Genomic DNA, 22,806 nt, shown 5'->3' on the forward strand with positions numbered 1-22,806 from the left:
TAATAACGATCCCATTATCTGGCTAATCTGAGCATTAATCACATTCAGACTTTGGCCAAAACAGCTGCTCTTCATCGCCACATCAGTGCTGTCTTGAGGCTGGAGATGATTTGCCGTCAGCTCTTTGTGTCATGTTGCTGAACCTCCTTAGGTCAAGGAGGCTTTGTTTCCTAAACTACTTGCACTTTATTTTCTCTCCCCAGATGGGTGATAGAATGAACTGCAATTGACCAGGTTTTTTTTTTGTTGTTGTTGTTGTTGCTTGTTTTTAAGTGACAATTCTAGACATGGCATGTTAGAATTCTCCAGTTTCTTGTAAAAAAGAAAAATTATCCTAAGTTTTTCAAATCATCAGAAAAGACTCCAAAATTTATGTCTTACTCCAAATTGCTCTTTCTACAAAGTTCCTGCTCCTATCTTTCTGGGTGACCCGCCTGTGACCACAGGGCGGTCCTACACAGTGTTTCATATATGGAACACACAACAGAAACCGGGCCCTGGGTCACTGCCCCCTTGTGCAGACCCAGAAGTGTTTACTGAGCTCTGGGCTGGACCCTGTGGAACTGTAGAGTGGACAAGGCATACATTCCTTGTTCTCAAGGAGAATGCAGTCTAGTTAGGAAGCCAATAACTTGAAGCATTTCTATTAATGACAGAAATAAGCACAGGCAATAAAGAGTATAGGTGGTTAAGATAAGAAACAGGCTGGTGTGAGCAAAAAAGGTCAGCGAAGGCTACTCGGGGAGGCAGGAAGGATTTCAGCTGATCCTAGAACAAATGACAACTACAGTGTTTGAGGGCATTTTTCCTCCCCTGTAAGTCTCCCAACAACACTGAGAGATAGGAACTATCATCCCCATTGAATAGATGAAGTGGAGATGTAGAGAGATTAAGTAATTTGCTAAAAGATGCTGTGTTCTTTTGGGTCTAAGATCAAAGTCTTCTCCACTGGTAACAAGGAAACTCACTGTATCCCTTCAATGGCACGGTGCTGTGTTAGAGACTTGCCCACAAACTGGATGCTGATATACACGATGGGAGGAAGAGGAGGGTTAAGATGTGGAAAAGAGACAGGGACATAAAGATTCCGGGGTGGGTGGGAGGCGATTCTGTCCTTAAGTGAGCATCCACTCACCTCGGGAAAAACCCCAGAACGTTAGGAGTAGGATTAAGAACCAATGGGGTGTGAGTAGGAAGAAGGGGAGTCAGTGCAGTGGGCCTTCACGGCAGGCTGCCTCCACGGCTGCAGTGCGGCAGGGCGGGGAGGTGTGAGCAGCAGTGACGCCATAGAGTCCCATAGAAGCTGCGGGTCCAAACTGCAGGGCTGCATCTCTCCATGCTGCTGGCAGAGAACAGCAGTTTCTGTCTTTTTGTTTTCTTTGGACATCTGAATATACACCAATGTATACTTAGTCTCCCCAAGTTGGAAACTCAAAGTCTGAAACATTGGATCCCAACTCAAGGAAGCAACCATGTAAGGAACAGGCAGCCAGTCAAACGACAAAACAAAGCTGGCTGTCCTAAGGCTCCAGCAGGGGATACGTGACACCTCAGCCAGGGAAAACCCCTTATTCCAGAGCCTCATTATCTTCAAAATGTCTCAACTTGTGGGTCACTGCTCCGGGGCTGGCTTAGGGATCCCTAACGTCAGTCATTGAACCGTTATCAGTTCTTGGTTAAGATGACCCTGGTTTCTGACTTATAGGTGAACACAGCCTGGTGGGGGAGCCTCCAAGATGTCACCAGTTGCACCAAGGGGGTTGGCTGTTTAATTAGCTATAGTCTCCCGACCTTTAGCATGTCAGGACTCCCATGCCTAATGCCTAGGAATCATCCACGTACCAAAACAATATGGCTGTCACCTGGAAGGTTAGCTGCTTAGAAGCAGAATGGATTTTAGGAGGTCAAGGAGAGAGACTGAAGCTACTTAAGCCATCTTAGCTCAGTCTTTTGTTGGTGGTAAAATTCTAAGGGGATGACAATTTGCAGGCGCTGTGAATGGAGGAAACAAAGGTCACAAGCAATGGGGAGGCTGAGCCGCTGCTGCACAAGGGCTGCCTGAGGGAGGAACACAGCAGCTTCCGGTCCAAGTGGCAGGTCCACACACCTATGGGGTGACTGCTGAGTGGATTCAATTACAGCAGAAGCAAAGCAGGTGTTTCTCGACCTTCGGTGCTCACTGCCATCCTCAGAGGAACCTTAAAAACGGACGCCTGGGTCCTCTGCAGACTCACCCCAGAGATTCCAATGTCACAGATCTGTGGTGCAGCCTGAGCCCTAGGGGTTTAACGCTTCTCTCGTGATTCTCAAGTACAGCCAGGGATAAGAACAACTGTGGCAAAGCAGTCAGCTTTAAAATAAAAAGGCCTCTTTTTTATTTTTGTTTTTTGGTGTAAAGCAAAAGAAACAGATATTTACTGAGCACAGGGGCTAGGTACGTTTCCTCAACAATCTGATCTGCTCCTCTCTTGAATTATGCAGTGTTTTTGGTCCCAATTTTGTAGAGCAAGGCTGCACAACTTTCGCCTGCAGCTGACTCACCTGGAGGCTTATTGAACCGCATGTTTCTGAGCCCGTGATCATATGTCTCTGGAGGATTGACGCCTAGGTCGGTTTCTTAAACCTCACCACACACTTTCCCTCTGAAACGCACTGTGTTCACATTCACTGTAGCCAGCAAATTTGAAGTCAGCAATCCTAAATTAAACAATTATTTGCCTGGGAGCTCGTGTGACCATCACCGTACCAGACCTATGACTGACAGAAAGAGGGAGGTGAAAATAGGCAGTCAGAGATTTGCATAGATGCCACATACAAGGCAGCTGCCCCTCAAAATAGCCACCTTGGGAAGGTACAGACTTTACTCCAGTGAAGTGTTTTGGGAGGTCTCTTAAGAATTAGCTGCAGAGCCACACAAGAAAATCAGTCATAACATTGCACAGAACATGCTTCATTTTAAATCCCCCAAAACATCACCCCATTTACCCACCCCCTGTAGTCGCCAGACTTAGCGGTGGATGGAATTTGGTTGTTTGAAAGAATCAAATGTGCCCTCAAAGATAAGGCTTTGCCACAATTGAAGGTTTTCAAAGGAATGGTCTTTGGCTCAGACGGCAATGCGAAAGGAGGGGCAAACATGTTTTAGAAGAGGGCGGTATTCTGGTGACCAACTTTCTGGGGACATGCTGGTGCCTTTCCAAAGGCAGTAGTGATTAATTGGATAATCTATTATATAGAGGAGGAAAAGGCATCAATGTTAGCCAGTCAAAATAGAAGAAATCAAATTAGCAAATTCAGGAGGAACTGGGCAGAACAGACAGACCCAGACAAGGGGAAGAAGGCATCCATAAGGAACATGGTCTCTGCCCTGAAGGAGACCACCGCCCAACTTGGAGATAAGGCTAATACCTCAGACTAGTGTATCAAAAGTCCAAAGAGAGGGGACACAAAGAGGAGGTGAGGGCCGGAGTGGTTAAAACAGGAATGGATGTTTTCACTCACCCCTTCCCTGAAGGAGGAATCCTGAAAAGTACCTCATACCTCAACCTCCCAATTGCCCCTCCTCTGGGGCTGAGGCCCCGGCTCCCTGACTCACCCTGATGGCCTGTGCCCCTGGACAGAGGGCCTGGATTGCATTCAGAGCTGACAGTAATGTCTGGGGCCTACCCAACATGGCCCTCTAATAGTCAATTCTGCTTGGGGCCCATGAAGATGCTTATCTGGTGGCCTTCTCTGCTCCAGGCAGCCTCGGAAAAGAGCAGCAGATCCAATTACCAGCAGCCCTATAGGTACAGTCCATCTGGGGCTCCAGATAACCCAGCTCCTTATATAATTGGAGGACGTGTGCAGTCCCCAGCACAGCTGGGGAAAGCCATGCATGTACAGGGGTAACAGTGACAAACGTGACCCTGTGCTTAGCTTCACCAAGCTCAAGCCTTAGCAGGGTTCTCTTTGTTCAACATATTAGTGAGTAATATCTCTTTACATTTGTATCACTCACTACAAAGCACTTTATAAGTAAATCTGTAAATCTTAGACAGTAGGATAGAAAGAACATATACTATAATGGTCATTTTAGAGATGAGGAGTATTGAGGCTCAGAAAGGTAATGGGAATGTGCGGAGTTGGAACAAAACTCTGCCTTTGAGCTCTGACTCTCACAGAAACAGAGAGCCCATTGCCAACCAGCATCAGGCATGACATAACTGGAAATAGGCCTTCATTATGCATTACCATCTCATAACCTAGTTTATCTTAACAGGTCATTTCCTTTTTAAAAATGTTTAGATGGAAATAAGGGTAACCTACATTTAGTGTAGGCAACTTTGAAAAGACAGGAAGGTCTAAAGAAAGAACACTGAAATCTCATTGGATGCATGGCTTGTCACTTAACATTTAATCATATTTTAAAGAATTCTTTAAACATATTGACAACAGCCAGTGATAGCATATTGTGTGGCTAGATCATCAACAAATCCTGATGATTGTTCAGAGAGTTTCTCATTTCTAGCTGTTATAAATAACACGATGATATCTATCTTTGCATCAGGTGTTGCTTTTCCTTTTTTTTTATAATAAAAGATGACACATATCCCGCTTGCTGCTGGTTCCCCACAGCTTCCTTACAGGGATCTCCTGGGAACGTTGAGGAGACGGGTTTGGCAACATCAGCACTGTCAGGACCACGGCCACCACTACTGAATGTGGAGCCCTGCAGGAGGTGACGCAGAGAGAGGCATCAGGTGGAGGGACAGGATTATAGACCAGCACTTCTCAGACTTAACTGTGTGCACGAATCACCCAGGATCTTGTTACAATGCAGTTTCTAACTGAGTAGGTCTGGGCTGGGGCCTGAGACTCTGCATTTCTAATAACCTCCCAGATGATGTTAATTCTACTGGTCTGTGACTACATTTGGGGTAGAAAGAGACCCAGACCCAGGGACACCTGAGATCTTGAGACCAAGGACACAATAGAGATGCCAACATCTGGCAGGCTTAGTGCTACCCTCATGCCATCCTTATCCAAAGCCACCTGAAGTCTAACAAGCCAGGTCTCCTGCCAGGAAGAATATTACTCTTTTATTTATTTATTATTATTATTTTTTAATATTTCTTTATGGGATTTCACTACATCACCTCTTTTGATGTCTCTTCCCTCATGTCTTCTCTACCTCTATCATCTCATCCCTTCTTATTTCTTAGAATTCCATCCTCAGAGCCAGTTCATGTGCTACTTCTTCCAGATGCTTCCTTGGCCACCCTCTCTCCCTTCCCCAAGGGGTTTCTTGCCCACATTACTCACAAGGCCCCCTTGTCAGCCTGGATTTTCTATGCAAACCTCCTGATACTATACCTGGACTTGTAAGTACCTTGGTGCTTTGGGGGTGGGGGACACAGATATGACATCCTTCACATGACCTCGGGCCACGGCAGACAAACTGAGTAAATATTTGCTAATTGAGTGTAAGAACAACTCAAGTGTGCCCTTTACTCTTCTCCTTTCCCTCTCAGGGAGGACAGAAAAAGTGATCCCAGCTGCCTTGGCCTCCATCCCCAGCCCCTGAGGCCTTGCTCCTCTCCCGGGAGCTGCAGCTGGGCCAGCTTAGATTTTAGTTCTCGGCAGCAACTCTTCCCTTCAGCGAAGAGTTAAAGCATTGGGAAGGCTGCTTCCCACTTGGAAATCTCCATTTCCTCATGCAGCGTGAACAAGAGAACATCTATGGACAGAGGCTGAGCGAGCCAACTGCACAGGGAGTGAACTCACTCTGAATGGGGCTGTTCTAACACCCGCCAAGTCAAGTCATTAAGATGCCATCCCTGAGGTGCAGCCCCCCGCGTCACCTCTAGATATCCCCCTGAAGCCTGAATGGCGAGCACAGAGCCCAGTAAAAGCAAGCTCTTTCATGAGCAGGGGAAGAGAGGACCTCTGCCTTTGCGGCAGAGGGGGGTAGGGGTGCTGCCGAGGAGGCCAACGTACTGGTCCTCCTCTCCCACTGCCCCCCTTCACCACGCTGAACTAAAATTAACCCCCTGATTTATGCAGAGTTGCCGAAACAATTGTTCCTCAAAAGGCAACCAAGGTGTGTGTGAAGGGGGTAATAACATTAGAGAAAATATGTGCAATGCCAAAAATAATCATCCTGTCACGAGAAGACAGAACTGGGCCGCCTCAGGGGCGAGCAAGGTGTATTCAGGAAGGAGGGGGTAGAAATTACCCTGGCAGTGTTGTCAGATATGATATTCTGGGTGAAAATATTTTAAAAGCCGTAACTGGAATAGACAATTGTCAGAGAGAGCTCTTTTAAGTACAGGATATGATTTTTAAGGGTGAGTTCTCTCTTGTTTCAGACACTTAAATTTCAAAGAAAATAACATTTCTTTGGTCTTTTAATTGGGATTGACGCTTAATCATATGCTAATAGTGAAGTACCCTATGATCTGCTTTACTAATCCCAATGTGAGGCCAGAACTCCCAGTGCCTGGTATTTGAAGCATTTCAAAAAGGCAAGAGAAGGGGGTGGGGGAAGCACAAAATCTCTTACTTTCCTCCCCAGAACCTGAACCCACAATCCCTTCTCTTCTTATTTTAAAAGAAGAGAGACAGCAAAAACAAAGAAAAAGTGAAAGGAGCCCAGAGAGAATCTCAGAGACCCTTTCTCTCTGGGGCTTCCTTTAGAACCCCAATTTCCAGCCTACATGGTCGCATGTCTGGAACTGTGGGATCTGATTCACGGCCACAGCCACAGCACAAGCCTGTGTTTTCTCCCAGTTCTGCCCCGTCATACTACGATGAGAAGTAAGAGACTCACGCACATTTAGGAACCTACACGCCGTTCCTTTGCAGAGGAGTCATCAAAAGCCATGGGAAATGCCAAAAAATCTTTCCCAAGTTACTATCATGCTGTCAAATGATAATATGGAGCGATTTGGGAAATAGGGTTGTTTTTTTCCCCCAGCAGTAGCTTTTGCTCTCCACTCATTCAACAAATATTTATGAATTCCCCTTCACGTGCTGGGGCAGTAAGCCCTGGAATGAAACATGGAATGACTATTTCTGACATCACGGAGCCTGCAGATAGAGTGAAGTCCTGAAGGATGGGCCTGGTGTCCGTGATGCGATGAGAGTGAGAGGAGGGGGGTCTGCAAGGCTGGACCGTCCAAGAGAGCTCAGTGCTGGAGATGGGGCTTGACAGAGGAACAGGTATGAGAGGCACTCAGGAGGGCAGGAGGGCTGAGGACAAAGCCTCTGCTGGGGAATGAGCAGGGAGGCTGGCGGTCAGGAGGCAGGGTGGAGGGCAGGAAAAGTCAGAGTGGGGAGAACGCATTCCGCAAACTCCGTTGAGTATCCACAAGGTACCAAGCACAGGGGAGGGCTTTCACCAACAAAAAGACTGGTAAATAAAGTCAGATGATCTGATGACTGCCTCTGCCATTGACTAGTTAGTGGCTGATTTGCTAGGTCATGGGCAGGGCACAACCCAGCCTGGATTCTTCTTCTGCTGGTAGAGCTTTTGCCACACAGCAAGTATGAGCACCCCTTTTACTTGGCGGCAAAGCCAGGGGCTATGCGTCCTTTGTTAGGAGCTCTAAATATGGCAGCAACCCTTGGGTCACCACAGGCTGGAGCCTCGGTTCAGCCCACGGAGACCTCGGTGAGGCATTCTTGCTGAACAGTAACTCATAAATGCTACCCATGGGACGAAAAGCAAACTTTACCGAGGGCACATGACTCCTCTGGCTCCAGTGGTGTTGTTTATTTTTAAAGACCTTAGTCCCAATCTTTTTTTTTAGTTGTTTCCCCTTCCCCTCACCTCTGTGACCACTGATCAAACAGAATACGATCCCAATCAGATCTCGGGGAGAGGAACAGGTCACCAGTCCATTGCCCCCCCCCCCAAACCATTTCAGCATGTCACGCCCATATTTAAAAACAGGAGTGGCTCCCTACTTCCCTCACGATGAGGTCCAAGCTCTGGATGCCCCTTGAGGTCTATCAGCCCTGATCTTACTTTCCAACCTTAGCTCCCACAAGCTCACAGCACCCACGCTGCTCCAACCAGCCTACACTTTGCACCGCCACCCACCACTCAACACCCATCTGATACCCAGGTATTCTTTTTTTCTACCTGAAATTCGATCCTTCTTTTCCTACTTTCCGTACTTGACAGTTTCAGAAATCACATAGGCCCACCATCTCCATAGAGGTTGTGCTGGTCACTTGAGGCAGCCCACCTGGATCTCCCCTCCCACCCCGACCCTGAACACCTGGAGAATTGATCTGAAGTGCTAACTGCAAGGTAGTCCCACCTCATTATTCCTTAGCTTAAGGGTGTTCTCTGAGGGGAGAGGCAAGATGTCAAACGTCGTACGTCTCACACAGCCTGGTACTATACCTTACCCCAACAATAGCAGTTACGTCTAGTGCTCTCAGATACAGTACAGAGGGTGGAGTGAAGGCTAAAGCAAGGCATGACCCCCCACCCCCCCGTTCCCCACCCCCAGCTGTAGGACTAGCATGGCGGAGGGATAATGCTTTGGTGCTTTCCAAAGAAAAACACCAAAGAAAGTGGGTTAATAAAGATGAGTGACAGTGGCTGCATTCATCACTAGGTTACCAAACATCTGATGACTCGTCACTGTCCCCAGGAAACTGATCCCCATACCCTAAGGATGTTTCCATACAGAAGTTGCTGGCTGTTCCTGCTGGTCACATCACAGGGGGTATTCAGTGAGCTAGAAGCCAGTCAGCTTTCACTGATACTGGTGAACAAGCCTGAACAGGGGCGGCCCCCTTCCTCCCCGCCCCACCGTTTCCACCCCTCCCCTCCCCTCCCAATGAGACCAGGGAGGTTTTTGCCTCTGACCCCACCTCCTTGACACGCAGAACAATCTGTTGCCCAACACCACCTATTGCCCAAAGCCCTCACATGACATGTGTAGATGCCCTTCTTGGAGTCAGATTTCTGCCAGGGAGGATGCCAGGGTTTGGCCAGGGTTCCACCCTTTGGTGATGTAACATGGAGATGAGAAAATGGGCCAGGCCAAAAAAAAAGCCACTAAACACAGAAATCCTAAGGGTAAAAGCATCAAACAAATTAAAAACCTAATGACAACGTTAAAGTTCAGCATGACCCACACTTTGGAATCAACACTTTCCATTAGCCTAAACTTTGTTTAAAAATCTAGTCCCCAAACCTCAATCTTATCCCCAAAACACACACACCAGACCAGGAGGGGGTTAATAGAATCCAGCTGCTCCCCTTATCTGGCTAACTTGCTAATGGCGAATCTCTGCCATGGAGATTCTATCAGTGATTTCTGCAAATCACTTTTATTAGAGATAATGTCATTTTTACTTCATTATCCAGTCCGGCAGTCAAAGGGAAAACAAGTTGTATTTTTTCTGTGAAACGCCAGTTCGGTCCATTAACGCTGACAGGTGACAGCGAACTGAAACTCTTGGCCACACTTTTCAAGAGATTTTGGTCAAAAGACTGGGCAGTTAACCCTTTGTCTCCTGAGCCGAGCAGAGCACCCACAGCAGCCTCTTCCCCTGCGACGATAAAGCAAAGGTTGGTTTCTATGTTTGTGCCACTCGCTGCCCTGACTGCTCAAGGAGGGAGCGTGGTTCCGCAGCCGTCGTTCTGCACACTCAGTTCTACCGGGCAGATAAATCAGTTGTATAACGTCCAGGCAGGCGAGTGCAGTTGCACGGTTAATTCTACTTTGTGGAAAGCAATAATTAACATGTGAGTCAGCAGCAGAGAAAGACTTTAAGCCCAGGGAAAAAACAACCCTAAAGTCCCTGAAGCCTCAGAGGCCGCACCGTGTTCGATTAAACGATTTACAAGATTAGCCTGAGTGTAAGGAGACCTGAGCGGAGGGCGTTGTGCAACTCCAGTGGCTCTCATGAGTCGTCTGTCAGCGATGCCTGGAACACTCCAAGTCCCGCTGCCACTGGGTACAAGGAAAAGGGTCATTTCTCCAGAATCAACTAAGAAATGCTCTTTTCTGTGTCCCGGCTTCGTTTTTTCTCCTAATTGTTTATAAAACGCCAGACATGGCTTTGGTTTCACTGGAGTGATTTCTCATCGATTCAGAGAGTATGGCAAACCCAGGTGTCCTATACCCACCACCGTCGGCCAACCTCACAACGCTGTGGCACCTAGAACAACGCAACCAGAGTTCTAAAGAGCCATGCTTTAGCTAAAAGAGCAAGTATTCCTTTTCATTTCAGCATTTTTGCAAGAAGGGTGGCTCTTTGGAATTAATATCCCCTCTGATGTTGATGTTTGGGGAGCTTCAGCTTTCATGAATTCAACATGTGCTGAGACTCTACTCTGTGCCAAGCACTGGGGGTACAGCTGACAGCCTAGTGATGGAGACGGACAAGCAGACCAGGGCACGGGGCCAGGTGGACTGCCTGGGCTTGGGGGCTCAGACACTTCCTCTGTGACCTGGGGCAAGATACTTAGGCTTTCCTAAACCTCAGTGTCCTGTAAAGCAATCACTCTAAAAGTCCCTGCCTCCTAGAGCTCTTGTGAAGCATAATATATACATGTAGCATGCTTAGCACGGTGCCTGACACACGGTGCGCTCGGCAGCACTGAGATATTGCTGCAGAAGTCAGGAACAAGTGCTCTGGGAGCACAAAGGGTGCCATGACCCAAGGCAGGGACAAGTGGGAGCCTTGTGCTGGGCTTTCTTGGTGAGATTTTAAGGACAAACACAAGTATCCAGGACAAAGAGGTAGTGAAGGGGTCCCAAGAAGATGGAGCAGAATCAGGCATGTGAGGCCCACTAAACAAGCACTCGACTCAGGTTTTAGGAGCACAGGGCTTACCAATCGGAACTGACCTCCAGAATGACAGCTGGGACCGTCCCTCCCGAGGTGTCCCAAGGTGCCCTCAGCCAGAAGCAGAATCCTGGGTTAGCTGAACCATGGGGCAACCCTGTTGTGGCATTTCTTCTATTTTTGCATTCCTTGTGCTTTGACAATGAGATGATTGTGCGGATATTACAAGAGGTGATTATCTCCATGGGCACTGAGCCTGTTTTAGTGCAAAGACCTTGCCTTGCCAGAGCCAAGACTTCTGAGGTCACAGCTAACTTGCCAATTCTAAAGAACCTCTGACAAACCCCAAGGCCACTAGGGGACCTGTTCTTTGCAGGATGGCTTGTTTTAAAAGATAAGATGCATGAAACAGGTGTTTGACATGGGATGGTTTCAATTCAGGGGCTGTGGCCTAAACATCAATGTGTGCCTACCTTCGTGTGCAAGGATTGGAGGAAAGAGAAAGGCAGCATCTGCCATGAAGCAGTAACAGCTCAGAAATAGTCATCCACATTTCTAGATTTCATAAAGCCTTTTTTCCTGAGACCTCTGTGGGGGTGGCAGTGCCTGGTGCAGTTCATGCCATCACAGGGGTGGGAGGGCACAGAGCTTGTTTCACTTTGTCGTGATTAAAAGCATTGAGATGGAAACTTGGAGGAAAAGTTCTAAGAAAAGGGTAAACGAAATATTACTAATTTTTCTACGTATTACCGGGTTTCCCCGAAAATAAGACCCAGACAGACCATCAGCTCTAATGCGTCTTTTGGAGCAAAAATTAATGTAAGATTCAGTCTTAGGTAATATAAGACTGGATATAGCATAATATAATATAATATAATATAATATAATATAATATAATATAATATAATATAATACCAGGTCTTACATAAGACCAGGTGTAATATAATACAACATAACAATATAATATCAGGTCTTATATTAATTTTTGCTCCAAAGGACGCATTAGAGCTGATGGTCCGGCTAGGTCTTATTTTTGGGGAAACACGGTACAACAAACACAGGGCAGCACGAATGTTCTGGGACCTCAATCAGAACACTTTCAGCAGTTACACAGTCTTAGTTGGATTTAAGTCATTCTGTGAATGATTCATCCTGATGCCTATCGGGGAACTTCCTGGCTATGAGGGGATAGATAACTAGGGAAACGAAAATGTACGATCTTCCATATGAGACATGCAGAGGCTATATTGATAGCCAGTGGTATTTTATCTTTAGGAAAGTTTTTTTTTTTTAAAGAACGCTTACTATTCTTATTATTCCTTAGAAGTAGAAATAGAGATGAACACAGATCAATGAACAGGCAAGGTCTCCAGGAAAAAAAATATACCTTGTCTTTGAGGGAGGGCTCCTTGGTCTTATTATCTTTTACCAACCAGCTTCCCTTGAGCGTCTTCCTGTTCTTTTATGGGTCTCCCTTTACCTCGAACTAGGATAACATACATGTTCCTCTCCCGTCTTGCAAGCAAGGACCCAGAGAGTAGGGGCTGAGTCCTAGGAAAGCAGGAGCATTCTAGAAATGGCTCCTCCTACCCTGTTGTTGCCTAGCACCCAGAAAACAATCCCCAAACCAGCCTCAGTAGCCAACCATAGGTCTCCAGTTTTGGACATGGTCTAATCAGCCAGGAAGGAGTTCTGGAACTGCCCTTATTAAGGAAAAGAAATGTAAGATGTAACTTGACTTAAAAATCCAGGAAGCTCTAACATTCTATCAAGTTCTTAAGACTTTTTCTTTCCTCCATAATCCTTGGCCAAGTTCAAAGGTGAGCACTTTCCCAGAGGCTCATTAGGAATAATGTTTATTTCATACATTTGGAGGTTGCAAAGTTTGGTTCCATCTTGCTTATTTGGGGAAAAAATAACTTTTTTTTTTTTTAATGAAAGCGAAGGAGGGGGAAAAGGAGAATGAGACAGGGTAAAATTGGGGAGAGAAGAAAGGAAGAAAGGTGCTTAGAATACTGGCCTGGAAAGCAGACTTGAGTTCTGAACATTTTTCATCTCTTATTTTCTCTGAAGGGTTAAAATGGCAAGTCACTGCACCTTTCACCCTTCTGAACCTCCACGACCCCATTTGGCCTCCCTGCCTTTGTGGGTACTTCGGTGAAGGTTTGTTTTGATGGCAAATATGATATGTCTTTGTGCTTTCACAGAAGTTGCTATAGAAATAAAATGTACTGACAAGTATGACCAGGATTTCTGGGTTCTTGACTGTTAAGGAGATTCAGCAGAAATCTCTCTGTGGGTTTGTGGTCTGCTCATTTGAAGCCAGGATGTCACAAGCTAGCCTATCAAGTCAGACCATCGCTGACTGCCTGGGAGATGAGTGGGAATTCTCAGCAACTGGTTGAGGCCAGGGAGTTCATGCTTACGCCTCATCTATCATTTCCATCTCATTTCTTTCCCCCAGGATAAAATGCCAGATCAAACTGGCTCTGCCACTTCCCTTGTTTGGTTAGTGAGGAATAGTATGGAGAGTATCGGAGGGGGCAATGGAAGTACTTGATGCTTCTAGCTATCTTATCTGCTGACTTGGCCCCCCTCCCTCTTCTAGGCCCCCCGCTCACCCATTCCAGGAGGTGTCCTCAGTTGCCTGGGCAGGGTGACCTCACTGTCTACACCCCTCTTTTTGGCATGTAGCAGTCTCTGCCAAGTATTGTGAAGTCTCTTGTCACCTGTGTAGGCCAGGGTCACAAATGGCCCAATCTGCATATCTCCCTTGAGGAACTATGGGAGGTTGCAAGAGAAATTTGAGGCTGTTGCCAAGTTTTCTTAAAACCTCAATTCAAACGCTGCTGGGGAGAGAGGCTCTGTACTCCCTAAGGTGGGGAAAACTTCAGGAGCAGGGGAAACGTTAGGGAGCAGGAGAACTCATGTTTTGATAAGGAGGGCTCATCAGGAGGCATGAGGCAACAACTACGCTCTCACAAAGCTGTGGCTGGAGGACTGTGCAGGGCTGCCGCTGTGTGCTGCCCTCTAGAGGCGGGGCTGAGAACACCACCAGAATGGCCGGGATATTCAAAGCTGAGGAGTGCAGAGCACTGGCTGTTCCCACAAGGCATTCAACAGGTGACTTGTTTTGTGCCTACTTTGTGCCAGGCACTGTGTTCTACTGGAATTATCATCCAAGAATATATAGAAAATCAGTTTGAGCCTCTTTATAGTTTCAGTCCATGCTACCGCTTTGGGCAAGGAGTTTTACAGATCTTATCCCATTTAAATCCTAAAGAGGTAACCATCTTTTTCTGCCATTCAACTTTAACTGAAAATATTAATGCAATGTTCCAAGCTGAAGAATTCTGGAATTTCTGCAAACAAGTCTGAGCTCCTGTCTGCAGTCCTTGTGGTTCTAGATATCGAATTTATTGTATAAATATGTCAAATCTCCTGGCTACTTTGGTCTACTTGAACCTCTCTATTCCTAGTCTCTTACTACCATACAACCAAGCTTTAACTTCTCATATTTCCTAATATTCTAATAGTCTCCTGACGAGTAATGTCCTCTCCTCACTTGGATTATGCTTCTTGAGGGCAGCATTTTACTTTCTCTTTTTCCCACCATGCTCAGCACAGTATTGAGCACACAGCAGGCACTTAATATACACTCATCCACAGAATAATAGCATTTTAGAATAAACAAAATGGTAGCATTTATCCAGTACCTTTAATGTACAAATAGGGAAACTGAGGCCTGGAGGCTGTCAGTCACGAACTCTAGGTCAGCCCAGGTTCTTCTTTTGGTCTTGGAGCTAAGACCAACTTTATGAGCCTTAAGGCACACTCTCTGACATAGGTACTACAATGGCCCCCATTTTGTAGTTGTGGAAACAGAGGTACAGAGTGTTAGACTTATCCAAGACGCCTCAGCTAATACGTGGCAGGGCCAGGACTTGAATGCAGGCTCTCTGGCTCCAGGGCCTACACTCTTACTACCTTTCTATCCTGTTTCTCCTTTCTAGAACCCCTAGAACCGCTTTGCCCACTTCCCTGACACAGCATTGACCATTTCCTGCTTGACTGCGATCACCTTCACACTTGTCTTACCCCCCACCCAGCTCCCGCTAGACTGTAGCTCTTACGGGCAGAAACAAAGGCGTCTTATTCTCCTTTAATCCTCTGGGGTCTCCAGCCCAGTGCCTTCCCTGTTGAATAAAACTCCAGGAAGATACAAATAAAGTGTGCAATGCAAGGTAAGGCGATTATTTCTTCCTCCTAAAATGCTGTGCAGAACTTTCAATACAGACATACCTTGGAGCTATTGCAGGTTCTGTGCCAGACCACTGTAATAAAGCAAGTACCACAATAAAGCAAGTATCACAAAAACGCGAGTCATAATTCTTTGCTGGTGGAGAGCCTTGCCTTCCATGTGTAAAAAATGCAATCTCCGTGGAGTGCAATAAAGCAAAGCGCAATAAAACAAGGTATGCCTATACTTGTTTTCCCCATGGGGGAGATAGGAATCTATTAGGAGCACAGATGTGTGTGCCAAGGCCTCTCCACCCTGGCCAAATGTTGCCCAACTCTTACACAACCATGAAGTCAAATGGGAGGCTCATCCCACTAGCAGGCGATCCAGCTATTACGTGCTCCTTTCTTCAGCCTCGTCACGCTTTTTATTCCTTAATTCTTTCATTCTGCACAGAGGACTTCACCCTGACCCCCACACTTAAGCCACTCCAAGAAATCTTATTTCCCTTGTTATTAGGCAGCTGGAACTGGAAGCTACAGTGGAAAGCAGATTTGCCACTCCCCCAGCTTCTCCCAGGAGCATAAGTTGATCCCCTGCTGGTGGGAGAGTCAGTAATGACTACTGGATTCCAGTGTTTCCCAAACCCACACAGGAGAGGAAACTGGGTGATCCCCAAGGGCAAATGATGCCTGGAGGGAACTGCCCCAAGGGAAGCAGCAGAGTCACTTCCATTTCATACTGAATGTCACTCTTTTCTCAAATATTCAAAATAGCATCCTTGTTATTCCAAGGCTGCCCCTTATGTAGACTAACTGGGCCCCATAATTACAGTTTCTTTGTAGGAAGTAATCGCTACAGCTCAGCTATTTTCTCTCCTCAGGATTTAAAGTGCGGGGGGGGGGGGGTGGAGGTGAGGGGCTTTCACTAACCTTGTAGATAGCTGTTTTCTGTTTCTTCTATATTTTTTGTGTCCTATTTTTAAAACCAAAAAGCCCTAACACAGATTCTGAAAAAACACCATGGTAATAGAATTTCAACTTTTTCACTAAAATTTTCATCCATGCAGCAGCTATGGGTAAACTTACATAACACCCCCTGGAAATGGAGGTGTACATCCCAATGGAATTGTTCCGTAAAGGGGGCAGGAACAGAGAAAATGGTTATGGAACTCATCCTCCATCACCTGCCTGATGCCACTCGCCCAACAGGCCAGCCTATCCTTGTCGAGCAATAGAGGAAGTCATCCTTCACCTGCTTACAGGACATTCTGACCCTGAGACTACGAGGGCTTTTACCACAAAGGAAGCACACCCTCGGTGCTTCGCATACTCCCTCAGCCCCCAGGAAACACCCACAACAGCAAAATTTTTCTTTACGTTCTGTTTTACATGTGCCTCTTCTATCTACAATGGATGGGGCAAAATAGCTCCTCCCTCCTCCCAAATACCTATCTAAAATAACGTCAAAGGACATTAATATTCTAATATAACACAATAATTATTTTTAAAAGTATTTTTTATCTAAGCCTCTGACCCAGAACCACTGCCCACTGGAGAGCAATGGCTCATCCAGGTCCAAGGGAGCCGCCTTCTCTGTGTGTTTAGGGAAGGACGTGTGCTCTTCCCAGGGACCTGTCCTTAGAGGAATTCTCTGCTCCATCTGAAAGGTCCAGTCCATCCTAAAGATAATCTGGATCTTTTTTCTTCTCCTTCAATGTTAAATGAGCTACATAGAACATACCTATATATTAAACAGCCTCTCTGTCCATGGGGAATTTCACAATCCAACACTGTAGCACAAGTCTGTACCCTCACTAGGTAGGGCAAAAGTATGGCTCATGCAGGCTGTGAGACCGCCTTCAGCCAAATCCATTTTCAGCACAGAGCAGAAACATTAGCCGGTTTTGGATTCCCCTACCCTGGACCTTTAACAAACCAGGCTCCAAAAGGAAGACTGCCTCCCCTGTTAAACCTTTGACAAGGTGCAGTTAGTTTCCTATTTATGTAGCTGCTTTTACTACATAGCTTTTCAAATGTAACGCAGAAAAACCTTGGTATCCAGAAACTGCCCAAAGATGACCATTTTCCCCCTCTAACCAATCCTAGTCTTGTCCACCATGAGGCATCATCACAGTCCAAATGGGCAGCAGAGATGATGCCCTTCTTTTTTTGGGCTCCCAACAAAGCATGTACACTATTCAGCCAGGACAGAGGAAATCATAAAGGATTCTCTTTTTCTCTCTAGAGGCCCGATGTTTAAGTTTTCAGTCATTGAATAATCTGTACTCATTGATCTATTTCATTTGACCTGCATCACTATGGTCCATGACTTTCAATGGCCAATTGAGTCACCACCGTGTGTCTGCACAAGATTTCAATCCCATACATGGTTTCACTGACTACCCATGTGGCTGTTGGAAAGCTTTCTTGTCAGGACTTGTTTGTTGGATGAAATTTTCTGCTTCCTTTTGTCAGTTAGATTACACAGGAGGTCTTATTAAAAAACAAAACAAAAAATCCATGACTACAAGCACGCGCATATAGAAATACGGGCATTAAAAATATGCACAGAAAGTTGAATTTTCTATACAAAGGGGGAGTTCGAGGTAGGGATGGTCAAGTACCACAAAGTCTTTCCTCTCGAACAATTAACAGGGCAAAACCAAGGAAGGCTCTTCAAGGTAATAAACATAAATGCTCCCTGTAACTGCATCCTGGTTTGGCCTGAGACACCCCTGAACTATTCTGTTCTGAGGGTGACTTTTCCCTACTTCCAACATATACCTTCCTTAGTGATGCTCTTTTCAACCCTGGCACAGATGACCTCAGCTCCAAGCTTTCCTCCTCCCCAAGCTCATCAGGTGCCCCATTCAGATCTGAAATGCAAAATCACCCACCACTTAAAAAGTACATACACACAAATACCCACAGACACACGCTCACTTTCATGTCAGATATACAGGGTAGATGTATACACATAAGCACATCTTACATGTATTAGTATGCTTAGGAACATTACATTGTTTCTTTTCCCCAAGGTTTTGAAAAAAATCTGTACTTACATGTAATGAATATTGATTATCAACTACAGATAGGCCTTGCTAAGTACGGTGGGGGTACTCGTAACATATAAAAATATAATTCAGCCTGCCCTTGCTTTTAAATTGCTTACAAACAGCAAATGAGACAAGAGATTTCCCTGTGTACACAACAGAAACAGAGCAAATATTTATTGTTGGTGATGACGAGGGCCAGACATTGTGTGGGCTGGCAGAAACATGCAAAAGACAGCGGTGGGTTATTCCAGAGCACAGGAGAATCACGCCTGACATAATGAGTTTCCTTTAATCCCTCACATATTCCTATGCAATTTAGAAGGCTCTTGACCTTTGTAAATTCTGTTTTGACTTCCATTAACTTCCTTTGGAAAACTCTGAGCAAGTGTCCGAAGGACGTAACAGTGGCAATGCCTGACACAATTCATGATTTTTAGAGAGAGAGAAAAAAGAATTATTCCCTTGATCTGTCAGTTTGACCAGTTTTCTATTAATCTCTCATAAGAACACAAAGAACATAGAAATCTATAGATGCTTTTGGGACTCAGAGGTGCTATGTAAATGCAAGGTGTTATCTCTGTTCAATCTTACTTAATCTTCCTGTCCATTTGTTGAAAGATCTCATCAAGTGTGGACACAGTTGCCTCTGGCACCTACTTTATGTTTACCTTTGTTAACAAGTATTTACTGAGCACTATTTTCTATCCATCACTGAACTTAGGGCCAAATAATGGCTAATGACTAATTTCTGAGTAAAATGTAGCAGAAACGAATTACACAAATTATGGCAGCTTTAAAAAACTCTCTTCGCTAACTATCTAGATTTTAAAATTTTGAAGGATACGGGCCTCTGGCCAAGGATCCTGCCTTGCCTGGGTGCGGAATGAAGACTCTAGTCGGCGAGCCATGAGGTCCCAGCACAATTTGGGACAACAGTGCTTCCTGCAGCTCCCAATCCACCATCCACTTCCCTCCTAAGCAGAGCAGAGCAGATGGGCGCTCAGTCTAGGGCTCTTTTTAGATGTTCATAGATTGCTGTTTTGCTAACATCTCTGTTTTAGAGAGGCTCTATCCGTTGGCATAGGTATAACTAATTTCAGCTCCCACTGATGGGTAGGTATGGCTGTTGGGGGCAGTGTGTGGAGGATACCAAGGCTGCCCTGGGCTCAGAGATGCCGTGATCGATTACTACTGCTGGTCTCAGGGGTGGGCTAGATGAGGGGTGCTCACGGGCTGTGCGCCTGCTCCTCCTGACATAATGGAAACAACAGAGGCTTTGGAGGGAGGGCCTTCAGCTTCAGATTTGGGCCTTGGCGCTCTGTCTGTATGACCCGAGGCAAGTCAGCTGGCCTCCGGACAACTCAGCTCCTATAAACGAGGATAACATCAATTTCACAGAGTGGATGTGAGGCAGCGGTTTTCCAAGTGTGGTCCCCAGGCCGGCAGCGACAGCATCGCCTGGGAACTTATTAGAAAGGTAAATGCTCGGGCCCCACCGCGACCTCCTGAATCAGAAACTGTGGGGACTCTGCATTTTAGTAAGTCCTCCAGGTGGTTGTGATGCTAATGTCTGGAACTCCTGTCAGCACGAGTCACACAGTAAATTAAAAATCCCAGAATACATAAAGACAGGGGCTTCCATTGACTACACAGTGACTAGCAAAGTGCCAGGCTTATCACAGATGCTTAATTAATTCCCAGTTATGTCTCTTCCTTGTCAAAATATAAGCTGTCCACACACGAACTTCGGGGGTGGGAGAGAGGAGGAGGTGTGTATATTGTTTTCAGTGGAGAAATTAGACAGTGGGGCTCATTTAAAGACCTAGGAAAACCCTTGGCAAGACGTCTGGGGGATTTCCTCCTCAGGAATGGGGAAGAGGATGGGCTCAGGCTTCCGTAGCCAATGACAACAATGACAATTCTCGGGGCAGAGGGGCACTTATGCCTACACATCATGCTGAAGCAGGAAGGGTTACACAGGGTAGGCCCAGCCACAACAGGCTTCCTTAGGAAAATCTCATCCAAAGGGTTGCTGTTACTTCAGCCCTGGAGGCCTCCATTTGAAGAGTTTCACTTGCTCCACAATACAAACTTTGAAAACAGGTCTCCTGAGGTGCCTGTACTGCATAAAATAATCACATGGTGCCTCTCTCCCTCCCTTCCACCTTTCACTCCCAACAAACATCACTGCATCGATAGTCTCATTTACCTCATAGGTATAAACAATGGGGCAGTGATTTTCATTCCCACACACGTGACAATATAGTTATAAAGACAAATAAACTGCTAATCACCAGGGAAATGCCAGATAGAACTACAATGAAATACCACTTCACATCCCCTAGAAATGCTTTTGAATAACACCCACAGAAAATAATATATGTTGGCGAGAATGTTGAGAAATTGAAACACTTGGGCATTGCTGGTGGGAACGTAACATGTTACAGCTGCTATGGTGGTTCCTCAAAAAAAATATTAAACATAGAGTTATCATATGCTCCAGTAATTCCACTTCTAGGTATATACACCCCCAAAATTGAAAGCAGATACTCAGGTATTTGTATATCCATGTTCCTAGCAGCATTACTGACAATAGCCAACGATGGAAACAACCCAAATGTCCATTGATGGAAGAATAAACAAAATGTGGAATATCATACAATGGAGTATAACTCAGCCTTAAAAAAGAATGAAATTCTGACACATGCCACAACGTGAGTGGAACTTGAAAACATGCTAAGTGAACTCAGCCAGACACAAAAGGTCAAATGTTGTATAATTCCACTTTTGTGAGGTACCGAGAACAGTCACATTCATGGGAAAAGTAGAACAATACTTACTAGAGGCTTGGGGGAACTGAGAAATGGGGAGTTATTGTTTAATGCTTATTTTCAATTTGGGATGATAAAAACATTCTTGAGATGGACAGTGGAGGGGGCTGTACAACAATGTGAATATACCTAATGCCACTCAAGTGTACACTTAAAAATGGTTAAAATGATACATTTTATGTTATATATAACTTACCACAACATTAAAAAAAAAAAAAAAAAAAAAGTAGTTAACTACCTCCATCCACCAAAGGAAAAAACACCACAGTGTAAACCTAAACTGCTCCCAAACGCTCACACAAAGTAAACATCTTGAATAAAAAAGACTCCTCTCCATGCTTGAAATATAAAGTGATAATGGCAGTTACACCCTGTCAAGACAAACAGTATCCCCAATTTGCTTTGGCTTGCCACGCTCCAAGCATATCTGATGTGAAAAAGAGACACTTTAGCTGTGGCTCTCCAGTGTGTGCACTCGGTGACTTCAAAATCCCCATCCTTCTTCCCGTTAATAAAGGTTTGCTTCGACCTTTCCATTAGCCCACAAACTACTATTAAAAAAGCCATTTATCAGATTAACACTGAGTACTGCAAAAGTCATCTGCCAGCAGCGTGCGCTTTTCCACGTAGGGGTTGCCATGCCAACAGCTGCTCCATGTTCACTGTACAGAAGTATCAATTTCAACAAAGTCCTGTTTCATAATTCTGAGGACCAGTTCAGTCTTGCTATCTCTTTCCCCACTTCCCAAATGTGCACACATGGCAAAGACCTCACCAAAGCCAGGTAATGACCAAGAAAGGGAACAATTACAGAATCAATGTGTTGAATGTCTACATACCAAAAACGTTGTAAGAAGGCAAAGATTATATTCATTCCTCTCTCTAACTCTCATCACCCTTCTAATTCCTTAGGAGTACAGTCAAGAATTTGATGTAATAACAGTCTGGGCAGTAATTCTAGAAAAAGGAGTCCTGGGTGAATAAATTGAGGGAGCGACTAAAATTATGCAAATAGTCATAATAGATTATTTGCCAGGAGAGCAGACAGCTATAAACAAAATGGAGTAAAACACTTGGATTCTATCAGTGCCAAATTCTGTTGCAAATTTTTGTATTAAACGATGTCTGAGAGTTTTTCAATAAGTGTGTTTTAACTTACTAGCAGTATCATGCTTTTTGATTTAGAAGTCTGAAACAGCTCTAGGAAACAGTTTGTCTTGACTCAAAAGCAAACCTAACAAGAAATTTCCAACCACAAGCAATGAGCCCCAGCCTCAGACTAAAACTCCTGATTAAATAAAAAACTATCCAATCCAGCTTAAAAATGATTCAAAGAAAACAAGCAAATGCTGTAGACACCTGGCTCCCAAATGCACAGGAGTCATCTCTATGCTGAAATTTACTGTAAATCTAGGCCACACTTCCAACCACGAGTAGCAGTGGAAGAAAAAAAGCTCATCACCACCCTTATGAATATACAGCTTTCAGGGATGGGTAGAAGCATTGCGCAGAGAGCATCTATTTCAGGTAAGAAAAAAGAAATTTAGATCTTCCAACTGTAACAAATCTGAATGATACTGAATATGCATTCAAGTTTTCAGTATCATGAATACACTGTGTAAAGAAGAGTACCTTTTCAAAAAATATAGACTGTGTCACAAAGTTGCAGATTAAAATTAAAATTTTAAATGGAGCATATGTGAAACCTTGGGCACAGGAACGCCACAGAAGACAAACTTGTTCTCCCAGCTAATGGCTTCTTGCTCAAGCAGATACATGGGCCACATTGGGAGACCCAGCCCCGCTCTGACAGCTCTCAGCCCTGCAGCCTCTTCTCCATAATCACGTGAATTATTCTAAGCCTAGAGAAAGGTCGACAT

At 45.2% G+C, this 22,806-nt stretch overlaps 1 protein-coding gene and 1 long non-coding RNA gene across 5 annotated transcripts in view; both read right to left on the bottom strand.

Moving 5' to 3' along the window:
- The window catches only part of EPAS1 (endothelial PAS domain protein 1), an 81,194-nt gene that overhangs the window by 40,271 nt on the left and 18,117 nt on the right, over window positions 1-22,806 (bottom strand). The window contains exons 2-3 of one of the 4 annotated variants that reach the window (XM_088796182.1): window positions 2,542-2,757; window positions 1,136-1,339 (exon numbers count right to left, since the gene is read on the bottom strand). The exons of 2 other annotated variants lie outside the window; for them this stretch is intronic. The gene's annotated coding sequence lies outside the window, so the exon portion shown is untranslated. The remainder of the gene's footprint in view (window positions 1-1,135; window positions 1,340-2,541; window positions 2,758-22,806) is intronic. One more of the 4 variants, XM_088796181.1, reaches the window with a different exon arrangement.
- LOC141571540 (uncharacterized) lies at window positions 4,366-11,638 on the bottom strand. The gene is made up of 2 exons (XR_012496342.2): window positions 8,666-11,638; window positions 4,366-4,711 (listed from the first exon to the last, which is right to left on the bottom strand). It is a non-coding gene; the product is annotated as an uncharacterized LOC141571540 (long non-coding RNA).

The sequence above is a fragment of the Rhinolophus sinicus genome, chromosome 2 (assembly GCF_057876585.1).
Source record: "Rhinolophus sinicus isolate RSI-liver-muscle chromosome 2, RSI-T2T, whole genome shotgun sequence".
NCBI classification, from domain to species: Eukaryota; Metazoa; Chordata; class Mammalia; order Chiroptera; family Rhinolophidae; genus Rhinolophus; species Rhinolophus sinicus.